Source organism: Protopterus annectens, chromosome 11.part0, assembly GCF_019279795.1.
Source record: "Protopterus annectens isolate FY-2018-M chromosome 11.part0, PAN1.0, whole genome shotgun sequence".
NCBI lineage: Eukaryota > Metazoa > Chordata > Ceratodontiformes > Protopteridae > Protopterus > Protopterus annectens.
The window spans coordinates 1416284285-1416299375 of NC_056745.1; positions in this window are offsets into that span (position 1 = coordinate 1416284285).

Sequence of the window (15091 nt, forward strand, 5' to 3'; positions counted from 1 at the left end):
GACAGTACTATACCTGCCATGTTCAGCACTGAGGCACACACACACACACACACACACACACACACACACACACACACACACACACACACACACACACACACACATAGTCTTTGATGCACATTAATGAAACATTTCCTGTCAGACAGTAATGATATCTCTTCCATGCATTATGTATTAGTTACTACTGAAACATTGTGCCAATGAAATAATCAATTTACTCTTCAATAAGGCAGTTTGATTTAAGTATGCAAGAAGTAACTAATCATGCTACACTACAGAAAATATTTTGGCAAAAATCATATTCTGTTGTAGGTAATGGAAGATTTACCTATAGCTGGTATAGTCTGAGGATGGCAGCATAGCCAAGTAAACAAAGAAAGCCAACCATGGCTATACCTGTACTGCCCACACCCAAATTCTATTTCTTGATATTGTACAACAGAATTACTAAAAAAATTATCTACCTTTTCTACACAATGTCTATGAACAATAATGCCTTTTTCATTCTATCTCCTCCCACTGATGAAACGTTTGTGATATAATTATAATTTAATTACATCTGACCTACCATAGTCTGCAGAATTTTAGATAACTTTTATATGTAAGTTTTACAGCTGATTTAAACAAAAGTGTTTGCACTGCAGAAAAAAATGAGTGCATTAGTTTTATATTTTGGTAGCCACAGTAATTAATTCAGTGTGCTTACTAAAGATTGGTCACCTCTATGAAACATAGGTTACTGCAGGTATGAAAGAGTCTGTAATGAACGACTTGTGAACTGAATTGGACTTCTTCCCATGAGTAGTGATAGTGTGCAGCTGGAAAACAAACAAATACCCCAGTTTTTGAACATTAATTACTTTTATTGTATAATACTGCATATTAGAAGTACCAAGGATCCAAGAGATGATGCAAGGATGTTTATACATTTGCAGTGCAGGAAGAGATCCACTCAGTCATTTACAAAATAATTTATTATAATCCCTGTCTATGGAAAAGTTAGAAAAAAGAAAAAAAACTGCAAGATAAACAATTGGGAAACCAAGTTGCAACATTTCTTGGAGAACTTACACTATTTTATAAATACTAAGTGTGAAAAAGCCACTGAAGGAGACTTGTGGGGATCCATGATACCAGATAAATATCCATACTTACAAATATGTGCCTTGTGGGGATCCAGGATACCAGAGAAATATCCATACTTACAAATATCTGCCTTGTGGAGATCCATGATACCAGATAAATATCCATACTTGCAAATATGTGCCTTGTGGGGATCCAGGATACCAGAGAAATATCCATACTTACAAATATGTGCCTTGTGGGGATCCATGATACCAGAGAAATATCCATACTTAGAAATATGTACCTTGTGGGGATCCATGATACCAGAGAAATATTCCTAATTACAAATATGTGCCTTGTGTGGATTCATAATGCCAGAGAAATATCCATACTTAATGTGCCTTGTGTGGATCCATGATACCAGAGAAATATCCATACTTACAAATATGTGCCTTGTGTGGATCCATGATACCAGAGAAATATGCATAATTATAAATATGTGTCTGGTGGGGACCCATGATACAAGAGACATATCCATACCTACAAATATGTGCCTTGTGTGGATCCATGATACCAGAGTAATGTCCATAATTAGATGTATGTGCCTTGTGTGGATCCATGATACCAGAGAAATATCCATACTTTCAAATATGTGCCTTGTGTGTATCCAGGATAAAAGAGAAATATCCATACTCACAAATGTGTGGCTTGTGTGGCTCCATGATACCAGAGAAATATCCATACTTACAAATATGTGCCTTGTGGGGAATCCATGATACCAGAGAAATATCCATAATTACAATTATGTGCCTTGTGCGGCTCCATGATACCAGAGAAATATCCATACTTACAAATATGTGCCTTGTGTGGATCCAGGATACCAAACAAATATCCATACTTACAAATATGTTCCTTGTGTGGATCCAGGATAGAAGGGAAATATCCAAACTTAAAAACATGTGCCTTGTGTGGATCCATGATGCCAGAGAAATATTCATACTTACAAACATGTGCCTTGTGTGGATCCATGATACCAGGGAAATATCCATACTTACAAATATGTGCCTTGGGTGGATCCAAGATAGCAGAGAAGTTTCCATACTTACAAATATGTGCTTTTTGTGGATCCAGGATAGCAGAGAAATATCCATACTTACAAATATGTGCCTTGAGTGGATCCATGATGCCAGAGAAATATCCATACTTAATGTGTCTTATGTGGATCAATGATTCCAGAGAAATATCCATACTTACAAATATGTGCCTTGTGTGGATCCATGATGCCAGAGAAATATCCATACTTACAAATATGTGCCTTGTGTGGATCTAGGATACCAGAGAAATATCCATAATTACAAATATGTGCCTTGTCGGGATCGATGACACCAGAGAAATATCCATACTTACAAATGTGTGCATTGTGTGGATCCATGATGCCAGAAAAATATCCATATTTATAAATATGTGCCTTGTGTGGATCCATGATACCAGAGAAATATCCATACTTACAAATATGTGCCTTGTGTGGATCCATGAAGCCAGAGAAATATACATATTTATAAATATGTGCCTTGTGTGGATCCATGATACCAGAGAAATATCCATACTTACAAATATGTGGCTTGTGGGGATCCATGATACCAGAGAAATATCCATACTTACAAATATGTGCCTTGTGGGGATCCAGGATACCAGAGAAATATCCATACTTACAAATATGTGCCTTGTGTGGATCTAGGATAGCAGAGAAATATCCGTACTTACAGACATGTGCCTTGTGTGGATCCATAATACAAGAGAAATATCCATACTTACAAATATGTGCCTTGTGTGGATCTAGGATAGCAGAGAAATATCCATACTTACAAATATGTGCCTTGTGTGGATCCATGATGCCACAGAAATATCCATACTTAATGTGCCTTATGTGGATCCATGATTGCAGAGAAATATCCATACTTACAATGATGTGCCTTGTGTGGATCCATGATGCCAGAGAAATATCCATACTTGCAAAAATGTGCCTTGTGGGGATCCATGATACCAGAGAAATATTCCTAATTACAAATATGTGTCTTGTGTGGATCCATAATGCCAGAGAAATATCCATACTTAATGTGCCTTGTGTGGATCCATGATACCAGAGAAATATCCATACTTACAAATATGTGCCTTGTGTGGATCCATGATACCAGAGAAATATGCATAATTATAAATATGTGTCTGGTGGGGACCCATGATACAAGAGACATATCCATACCTACAAATATGTGCCTTGTGTGGATCCATGATACCAGAGTAATGTCCATAATTAGATGTATGTGCCTTGTGTGGATCCATGATACCAGAGAAATATCCATACTTTCAAATATGTGCCTTGTGTGTATCCAGGATAAAAGAGAAATATCCATACTCACAAATGTGTGGCTTGTGTGGATCCATGATACCAGAGAAATATCCATACTTACAAATATGTGCCTTGTGGGGAATCCATGATACCAGAGAAATATCCATAATTACAATTATGTGCCTTGTGCGGCTCCATGATACCAGAGAAATATCCATACTTACAAATATGTGCCTTGTGTGGATCCAGGATACCAAACAAATATCCATACTTACAAATATGTGCCTTGTGTGGATCCATGATGCCAGAGAAATATCCATAATTACAAATCTGTGCCTTGTGTTGATCCAGGATACCAGAGAAATATCCATACTTACAAATATGTGTCTTGTGAGGAATCCATGATACTAGAGAAATATCCATACTTACAAATGTGTGCCTTGTGTAGATCCATTATACCAGAGAAATATCCATACTTACAAATATGTGCCTTGTGTTGATCCAGGATACCAGAGAAATATCCATACTTACAAATATGTGCCTTGTGAGGAATCCATGATACCAGAGAATTAGCCATAATTACAAATATGTGCCTTTTATGGATCCAGGATACCAGAGAAATATCCATAATTACAAATATGCGTCGTGTGAGGATTCATGATACCAGTGAAATATCCATAATTGCAAATATGTGCCTTGTGGGGTTCATGATACCAGGGAAAGATCAACACTAAGAAATATGTGCCTTGTGGGGATCCATGATACCAGAGAAATATCCACATTTACAAATATGTGCCTTGTCTGGATCAATGATAGCAGAAAAATATCCATACTGACAAATATGTGGCTTGTGTGGATCCAGAATACCAGAGAAATACATATGATTACAAATATGTGCCTTGTGTGCATCCATGATAACAGAGAAATATCCACACTTACAAATATTTGCCTTGTGGGGATCCATGATACCAGAGAAGTATCCAAACTTACAAATATATGCCTTGTGTGGATCCATGATTCCAGAGAAATATCCATATTTATAAATATGTGCCTTGTATTGATCCATGATACCAGAGAAATATCCATACTTACAAATATGTGGCTTGTGTGGATCCAGGATAGCAGGGAAATATCCATACTTACAAATATGTGCCTTGTGTGGATCCAGGATAGCAGAGAAATATCCATACTTACAAATATGTCCCTTGAGTGGATCCATGATGCCAGAGAAATATCCATACTTAATGTGTCTTATGTGGATCCATGATTCCAGAGAAATATCCATACTTACAAATATGTGCCTTGTGTGGATCCAGGATGCCAGAGAAATATCCATACTTTGAAATAGGTGCCTTGTGTGGATCCATGAAGCCAGAGAAATGTACATATTTATAAATATGTGCCTTGTGTGGATCCATGATACCAGAGAAATATCCATACTTACAAATATGTGCCTTGTGTGGATCCATGAAGCCAGAGAAATATACATATTTATAAATATGTGCCTTGTTTGGATCCATGATACCAGAGAAATATTCATACTTACAAATATGTGGCTTGTGGGGATCCATGATACCAGAGAAATATCCATACTTACAAATATGTTCCTTGTGGGGATCCAGGATACCAGACAAATATCCATACTTACAAATATGTGCCTTGTGTGGATCCAGGATACCAGAGAAATAGCCATGCTTACAAATATGTGCCTTGTGTGGATCCTGGATACAAGAGAAATATGCATACCTAAAAAACATGTGCCTTGTGTGATCCATGATGCCAGAGAAATATCCATACTTACAGACATGTGCCTTGTGTGGATCCATAATACAATAGAAATATCCATACTTACAAATATGTGCCTTGTATGGATCCAGGATAGCAGAGAAATATCCATACTTACAAATATGTGCCTTGTGTGGATCCATGATGCCACAGAAATATCCATAATTAATGTGCCTTGTTTCTCGCCGGAGCCAGAGGAGGAATACCGGTCTCCTTAGAGGTCGTCAAGGCAGCCCTCCTGGCCTGCCTCGACGACTTCCTATAGGTCGATCAGGAGCCTTACCGATGCGGACATGGATCAGATGATGCATCGATTCCTACAAGACCCAAATGCAGATCGGGTGCTCTTGCCTCACCCTTAAGGGGGGAAGCACAGCCCCTCTCTTTGCTCCGATCACTCCTTCTCTGACCCGCTTTAGGGTTTTGGAGTCATCGGATCCGGGCCCTTTCGGAGCCGGGGTTTCGTCAGCGCCGATAGCTCCGGTATCTTCGACGCCGACCACACCCTTGAGCATGTCAGATCCTAGCTCTCGGGGCCGAGCATCAGATCCGTTGGGATTGGTGTGTCTCTAGCACAGTTCTCTCTCTGATCCGACCGCTTCGGCTCCGACACCGATCCCTGCTTCGGAGCCGAGGAGACTACTTTTGGAGCCTGGGGAAAGTAGTTCTCCTTCGACTTTTGAGGTAGTGGAGAGGGTGCTGTTGAGGTCTTCCAGATCCCTGGTCCGGGCCTCGGATTCTCACGCTCCCCCTATGCATGTGGGTCTATCCTCCATCATCCATCCAATGGGACAGCCTGCTTAAACCCTCCATTTAGTTCCCTTGGAGGAACAGGACACCGTGGGCAAGCCCTCCTCGGACAGTCCCACTGAGGAGGTGCCTTGCAAACGGCAGTGTAAAAGGAGGCACCTGGATGCCCCTGAGTCCCTCACCATGGACACGGATTTGGATGAAGGGGAAGGTTCCCCAAGGTCACCCCCCGAGGATGTCTCCTTTGGAGACATCATGGAAATGTTGCGTATTAGAGGGGGGTGGTCTGACCAAAAACCTTCCTCAGAAGAATTGGTGTTCCTGGAGGCGTTTGAGGCAGGCCCGTCTACCTCTTGGGTGTCCCCCCCGGCTGACCCCCTGGTGGACTTAATCACTACCAGGGCATGGAAAGAGCCCAACACCGTGGAGCCAATCCCCAGATGTCCCGACAAAGTTCTTAGCCCCCCCCGCAGATAGGCAGTCCTGGGCTAAGGGGTCCACTGTTGATGCCATGTTGGTGGCAGCCGCCACGAAGAAGGAACGCGCACAGGAGATTTCCTCGGTCCATCCTCCGGATAAGGAATCTCGGGCGATGGACCGCATTGGGAAGTGGATGTTTGCTTCAGCAACCTTCTCCATAAGGGTGCTGAACTATATGGCACACATTATCAGGCTACAGCGAGACTTAATTAAGGAATACGCTGCAGCCCCCCCAGAGTCCATGACTGTCGCAGATAAAAGCACATTTGTGACTCGTATGGCCACTCTAAAGTCCATCTCTAATACATCCATGCAGTTACTCTCTCATGCTATGGAGGGAGCCGCCAGGGCTAGCGGAGCCGGGGTCGTCTTGCTGCATCATGCCTGGCTCCGCCTTTGCAATTTCGCGGAACCCTTTAAGGCGTCCTTCGCGAATGCGCCCTTTGACGGATCTTCGCTTTTTGGCAAGACTGTACACGAGACGCTGCTCCAAAGCAAGAAGGATAGGAAGACGCTGTCTGCCGTTGGGGTCCGCTTCTCGAATCCCCAACGATCCTTTTCAAGGAATCAGAGGTGACAAAAGAAGTTGTGGTTCCGCAAGTCTCAGCGGTCCCATCCAGCTATGGACCCCTTGTCCTCTAGAGGCAGAGGAGGACAAGGTGGACACCAGCCCAGAGGCAGAGGGGGGCCACGTAACTTCGGGTCTAGGGAACCTTTCTTGGACAGCCCCGCACAACAGCCCTGAGGGCTTACCCGGCTGTCCCTCTCTGGAGGCAGTCAGGGGGCGTTTATCGGAGCATCTGTCAAATTTGGAGTCCATCACGACAGATCGATGGGTGCTCCTATTCCAACAATTCTGTATTTTTTGTCGCTAATCTTTCAAAAAGGAGCGAGCGCTTCCACAGTTAAGGTGCAACTAGCAGCCATTTCCCATTTTCACATGGGAGATGGACTGGGATCTGTAGCATCTTCAAAGATATGCAAAACCTTCTTGAGGGGCATTTTTCTTTTGAAACCACCAGTGAAATCGGTGGTTCCTCCATGGGACTTAACTTTAGTCTTACAAGCTTTGACAAGTCCATCTTTTGAGCCTGCCACCTCGGTTCTGTTAAAATTCTTGTCTTGGAAAACAGCCTTTTTAGTGGCTATTACATCAGCCAGGAGGGTTTCAGAACTCCAAGCCCTGTGCATGAAACCTCCCTACCTCATTTTTCACAAGGATAGAGTGTCTCTCAGGACTAACCTGTCTTTTCAACCAAAGGTGGCTTCAGAGTCAAATATTATCCAATCAATCAATTCACCGGTATTCTTTCCAAATTTTCAGAACAAAGGTGAGTACACATTGCACAAATTGGATGTACACTGGCAACTACGTTTCTACCTGCACAGGACTAAAGATTTTCGCAAGTCTGATCAGTTTATTTTTATTTTATTTTTATTTTATTTTACATTTGTTGACCTGTTAGTCTAACTGGATACATATCCATTTTCAGCAGAGGCCCGGGGAGAAAAGCTCCACAATAAAAACAAAACATAGACTTACATACTGATAAATTCTTAATAACATAATAGAAAGTGACACAAATTAAGCATACAAAGAAATTGACAGTTCAGTGATATGCAATTCACAGAATTTCAGATTTGTTAAGAAATATAGAGGATTAAGATTATAAGCTCAGAGTTATCCCACAAATCAAACCTAGTAATTATGAGGTTGTTTATGTCTTTCGCCAAATCAGCTATGGGAAAAGCAATTTCTAAAGTAACCCTAGCTAATTGGATTTCTCAGTGCATAATCCACGGGTATAAATCCTCAGGTAAACCAGTTCCTATGGGAATCCACGCTCATTCAACCCAATCCATTGCTACATCAGCAGCCTTCTGGTCCAGGGTTCCTCTGGACGACATATGTTCAGCAGTTACTTGGTCCTCTTCTCATACATTCATTTCCCATTATAAACTGGATATGATTTTGAGGCGTAGGGCTTCCTTTGACTCCACGGTGCTTTGGAATATCCTTCCATAAGGCCACTCAGGGTTATTTTTATAGGTAGCTGGGGGACTCTGTCCCACAGGTTGCAGAACAAATGAAGTAACTACTTCAGATAAAGAAGTTATGTACTCACAATAACGTTCCATCTGAGTAGGTAATTCATTTGTCTGCAACCAACCCCCCCCCCCTCCATGCCCCCTAACCATATCATGATACCTGGTCACCTGAAAAATGTTTTTTTCATGAGGTTAGGCAGTACTTGATCCTCAGTCAAAGGTGTGAATTTTTGGACTGAGCAAACTCGATCTGAGTTAATACAGTAGGCAGCAGGGGATTATGGGTAAGGGAAAAGCTAGGAGCCCAGATCTTTTAGCTAGTGAAGCTGCCGGATTGGATCCAAGGTCGGATAAGATACCCACAGGTTGCAGACAAATGAAGTACCTACTCAGATGGAACGTTACGGTGAGTACATAACTTCTTTTTAATGTGCCTTGTGTGGATCCATGATACCAGAGAAATATCCATACTTACAAATATGTGCCGTGTGTGGATCCAAGATACAAGAGAAATATCCATACTCGCAAATATGTGTCTTGTGTGGCTCAACGATACCAGTGACATATCTATACTTACAAATATGTGACTTGAGCGGATCCAGGATACTAGAGAAATATCCATACTTACAAATATGTTCCTTGTGTGGATCCATGATACCAGAGAAATATCCATGCTTACAAATGTGTGCCTTGTGTGGATCCTTGATACCAGAGAAATATCCATACTTACAAATATGTGCCTTGTGGGGAATCCATGATACCAGAGAAATATCCAAAATTACAAATATGTGTCTTGTGTGGCTCAAGGATACCAGTGACATATCTATACTTACAAATATGTGACTTGAGCGGATCCAGGATACTAGAGAAATATCCATACTTACAAATATGTTCCTTGTGTGGATCCATGATACCAGAGAAATATTCATGCTTACAAATGTGTGCCTTGTGTGGATCCTTGATACCAGAGAAATATCCATACTTACAAATATGTGCCTTGTGGGGAATCCATGATACCAGAGAAATATCCAAAATTACAAATATGTGCCTTGTGGGGATCCAGGATACCAAAGAAATATCCATACTTACAAATATGTGCCTTGTGTGGATCCATGATGCCAGAGAAATATCCATACATACAAACATGTGCCTTGTGGGGATCCATGGTACCAGAGAAATATCCATACTTACAAATACGTGCCTTGTGGGGAATCCATGATACCAGAGAAATATCCAGAATTACAAATATGTCCCTTGTGGGGATCCAGGATACCAGAGAAATATCCATACTTATAAATATGTGCCTTGTGTGGATCCATGATACTAGAGAAATATCTATACTTACAAATATGTGCCTTGTGTGGATCCATGATACCAGAGAAATATCCATAATTACAAATATGTGCCTTGTAGGTATCCATGATACCCGAGAAATATCCAAACTTACAAATATGTGCCTTGTGTGCATCCAAGATACCAGAGAAATATCCATACTTACAAATGTGGGTCTTGTGTGGATCCATGATACCAGAGAAATATCGATACTTACAAATATGTGCCTTGTGGGGTCCGTGATACCAGAGAAATATCCACACTAACAAATATGTGCCTTGTGGGGATCCATGATACCAGAGCAATATCCACATTTACAAATATGTGCCTTGTCTAGATCCATGATAGCAGAAAAATATCCATACTGACAAATATGTGGCTTGTGTGGATCCAGAAAACCAGAGAAATAACAATAATTACAAATATGTGCCTTGTGTGGATCCATGATACCAGAGAAATATCCACACTTACAAATATTTGCCTTGTGGGTTCCTTGATACAAGAGAAATATCCATAATTACAAATATGTGCCTTGTGGGGATCCATGATACCAGAGAAATATCCATACTTGCAGATATGTGCCTTGTGTGGATCCAGGATACCAAGGAAATATCCATACTTACAAATATGTGCCTTGTGTGGATCCATGATGCCATAGAAATATCCATACATACAAATATGTGCCTTGTGTGGATCCAGGATACCAAAGAAATATCCATACTTACAAATATGTGCCTTGTGTAGATCCATGATGCCAGAGAAATATCCATACATACAAACATGTGCTTTGTGGGGATCCATGATACCAAAGAAATATCCATACTTACAAATATGTGCCTTGTGTGGATCCATGATACCCGAGAAATATCCACACTAACAAATATGTGCCTTGTGGGGATCCATGATACCAGAGGAATATCCACATTTACAAATATATGCCTTGTCTAGATCCATGATTGCAGAAAAATATCCATACTGACAAATATGTGGCTTGTGTGGATCCAGAATACCATTGAAATACCAATAATTACAAATATATGCCTTGTGTCAATCCATGAAAACCGAGAAATATCCACACTAACAAATATGTGCCTTTTGGGGATCCATGATACCAGAGAAATATCCACATTTACAAATATGTGCCTTGTCTGGATCCATGATAGCAGAAAAATATCCATACTGACAAATATGTGGCTTTTGTGGATCCAGAATACCAGAGAAATACCAATAATTACAAATATGTGCCTTGTGTGGATACATGACAACAGAGAAATATGCACACTTACAAATATTTGCCTTGTGGGTTCCTTGATACCAGAGAAATATACATACTTACAAATGTGTGACTTGTGTGGATCCATGATACCAGAAAAATATGCATAATTACAAATATGTGCCTTGTAGGTATCCATGATAAGAGAGAAATATCCAAACTTACAAATATGTGCCTTGTGCGGATCCAGGATACCAGAGAAATATCCATACTTACAAATGTGTGCCTTGTGTGGATCCATGATACCAGGGAAATATCCATACTTACAAATATGTGCCTTGTGTGCATCCATGATACCAGTGAAATATCCATAACTGCAAATATGTACCTTGTGGGGCCGTGACACCAGAGAAATATCCACACTAACAAATATGTGCCTTGTGGGGATCCATGATACCAGAGACATATCCACAATCTGAAGTAGTTAACTTCATTTGTGCATCAACCTATGGGTCTTCGAATCCATATCAGATCCGAGCCGGCAGTTTCCAGCAGCTAAGATCCGAGCTCCAAGCTCCTCCCCCTTATCCATAACTCCGTGCCATCCCTTCCTGACCTCAGATCTAGTTTGCTGCAGTTTGAACAGCAGCTTGATCTTGAGCGTTCGAGTTTCCAGTGTTTTTTCTGTGAGAAAAATCTTTTCTTTTTTCTTAAGTTGGGTGATTTTTTGAGTGTGGAACTAATTTAGTCTTAGTTTAGAATGTTCCCTCGGGTTTTGCATTCCCTCCCCCTTGTTTTTTTTCTAGAGTGTTAGGGTGTGTTGTGTGTGTGGTCTTGGGGCCTAGTGCTTGTGCTTAGTTAAAATGTCTGAGGTCTCCAAGACATTCTTTTCTAAATGTACCGAGTGTGGCCATAAGCTTTCCCCGGCTGATGGCCACACTTGGTGCGTTTTATGCCTTGGGGTTGAACACCTTTCTTCTGGCTGTACTATTTGTGCAGCATTCAACCCCAGGACTGTCAGGGACCGGAAGTCGAAGCTGATCCTGGCGGGACTCCTGTCCCCGGATTCGGCTCCGTCCTCCGGCCCTTCCATGGTCTCTGCCATGGCTGTGGCAGCATCCACGGACCCTTCCCTTCCTCTGGCCAGGACTCGACCTCCCTCCGGGCCAGGAGGATAGGGAAGCTAGGAGAGAGAGAGCCTCTGCAATGGACCCGCCTGCCAAGCGGTTTCTCCCCCCGGGATGGCTGGGCCTTCTCCTTTTCGGATCCGTTCTCCCTGCTTTTCACCAGGGCTGGAGGAGGAGGAGACCTGATCTCCCTCGAGGTCATTGAGGCAGCACTCCCAGCCCGCCTCAGTGGCCTCTTCCAGGTCGACCAGAAGCCTGACGGATGCAGACTTGGACCGGATGATGAGAAGGTTCCTCCAGGCCCAGCTGCAGATGGGAGTGCTCCTGCCCCCCCCGGGGGGGGAGCTCGACCCCCTTTTTCACCCCAATAGCTCCTTCCCCAACCTGCTTTCCGGGTTCAGGGTCTTCAGAGCCGAGTAGTGTCGGAGCCGGGGGGGGGGTGTCAGTGCCGGTAGTCTCTGGTACTTCGGTGCCGACAGTACCCTCGAGTCTGCCGGGTCCTTTTTCTATGGATCCTAGCTCTCAGAGCCGAGAGCTGAGCTTCAGATCCGAGGTGGTCACTGTGCCTTCGGCTCCGACTAGGTCAGAGCATACTGGCCTTTCGGATCCGATGGCTTTGCCACTGGCCCTGATCTGCCCATTGGATTCGAGGGAGAGTTGGCTCTCGGATCCTAGGTGGAGTGTCTCTCCTTCGGCATTCGACGTGGTAGAGAGGGTTCTGTCGATGGAATCCAGGCTCCCTGCTTTAGCTACGGCTCCACCCTGCACTCCCTCGCAGATGGGTCCGACTTCCATCACCCGGCCCCAGGGACAGCCTGCTCAGACATCCCAGATAGTTCCCTTGTTGGAACAAGATGTGGCTGGTGAGGCCTCCTCAGACAGCCCCCCTGAGGAGGTCCCTCACCAGTGCAAGTGCAAGAGGAGGCACTTGGACTCCCCGAGTCCTTGACTGAAGACATGGACTTGGAAGAAGGGGAAGGCTCCCCAAGATCACCCCCCAAAGACGTCTCATTTGGAGACATCATGGGGGTGGTGGTCTGCCCCAAAGCCTACCTCGGACAAGTCTGTGTTCCTGGAGGCGTTTGAAGGAGGCCCGTCTACCTCTTGGGTGTCCCCTCCGGCCGATCCCCTGGTAGATCTGATCACTACCAGGGCCTGGAAGGAGCCGGACACTGTGGAGCCCATCCCTAAGAGGCCTGACAGAATTCTCAGCCAGCCTTCGCACAGGTCTCATTGGAGCAAGGGAACCCCTGTAGATGCCATGTTGGTGGCAGCGGCCACCAAGAGGAAACTGGCCCAAGAGAGTCCCTCGGTCCATCCCCCTGACAAGGAGTCCCGGGCGATGGACCATTTGGGGAAGTGGATGTTTGCATCAGCCACCTTCTCCATAAGGTCGCTGAACTACATGGCACATGTCATACGGCTCCAGTGGGATCTTATCAAAGAATACGCTGGGTCGCCCCAAGAGTCCATGTCGGCAGAGGACAAACAGGTGTACTCTACCCGAATGGCCACTCTCAGGTTGATTTCCAATACCTCTATGCGGCTGCTGTCCCACGCTACAGAAGGGGCCGTTAGAGCTAGCGAAGCGGGCGTCGTACTAAGGCGACAGGCCTGGCTCCGCCACTGTGATTTCATGGAACCCTTCAAGGCATCATTCGCTAATGCCTCCTTTGATGGTTCTGCCCTTTTTGGCAAGACCATACGCGATACCTTGGTCCAGAGCGAGAAAGACGGGAAGACGTTGTCTGCCATCGGAGTCTGCTTCTTTGCTCCCCAGAGTTCCTTCTCGAAGAACCAAAAGAGACAGAAGAAGATGTGGTTCCAAAAGTCTCAGCAATCCCGCTTTGCTCCGGACTCCCCGTCCTTCAGAGGTAGAGGAGGACAGGGTGGACGCCGCCCTAGAGGCAGAGGGGGCCCAAGAACTTTGCATCCACAGAACCTTTCTCTGATTGGCCCACACAGCAACCCTGAGGGGTTACCCGATTGCTCCACTATGGAGGCAGTCGGGGGCGTTTCTCAAAGCACCTAGCAGCTTGGGAGTCCATCACGACAGACCGCTGGGTGCTTCTGATTATATCTAGAGGCTACGAGATTGCATTTCTCCATCCCCCTCTCAGACCCAGATTCCTCCCCAATGTCCCACCTGATCAGAGGGAGGCCGCAGCTACAAAAATTCGGCAGCTGCTAGAAAAAGGAGCGATCCAGCACATCCCCCCAGACCAGTATGGATCGGGCTTTTACTCCAGGTTCTTCCTGGTGCCAAAAAAGATGGGGGACTTAAGGGCTATCCTCAACTTTCCCTACTGAACCTGGCAATAGCCAAAGAAAAGTTCTGGATGGTCACTCTTCAATCCATTCTCCCCTTCTTGCAGGAGAATGACTGGATGTGCTCCATAGACCTCAAGGATGCATACTACCACATCTTAATGGACAGACAATCCAGGAGGTTCCTCCGCTTCTGGCTAGGAGCCAGTCACTATCAGTTCAGGGTCCTCCCCTTTGGTCTCACCACAGCCCCCATGGTGTTCACCAAGGTGTTAGCAGTAGCGGCCCACCTGAGACTCCAGGGAGTTCAGGTCTTTCCGTACTTGGACGACTGGCTCCTGACCACCCCCACATGGCATCTACTCTGCACAGCCAGGAATTTCTTCCTTCACTTAGCTCCCCGGCTGGGGATCACAATTCACACTGGGAAGTCCTCCCTGCTCCCGACTCAGGTCATAGATTTTATCGGAGCCAGGGTAGACACAAACCAGCTCTTAGTTTTCTTAACTCCGGACCGGTTATGATCCCTAAAACTACATGTGCTGGCCATTCTTCATTGTCCGAACCCTCCGGCAAAACTGGTCCTGAGGGCCCTAGACTCGATGGTGGCTACCATCAATCTCCTCCCCATGGCGTGCCTGAATATGAGAATTCTGCAATAGACACTCCAAGTCC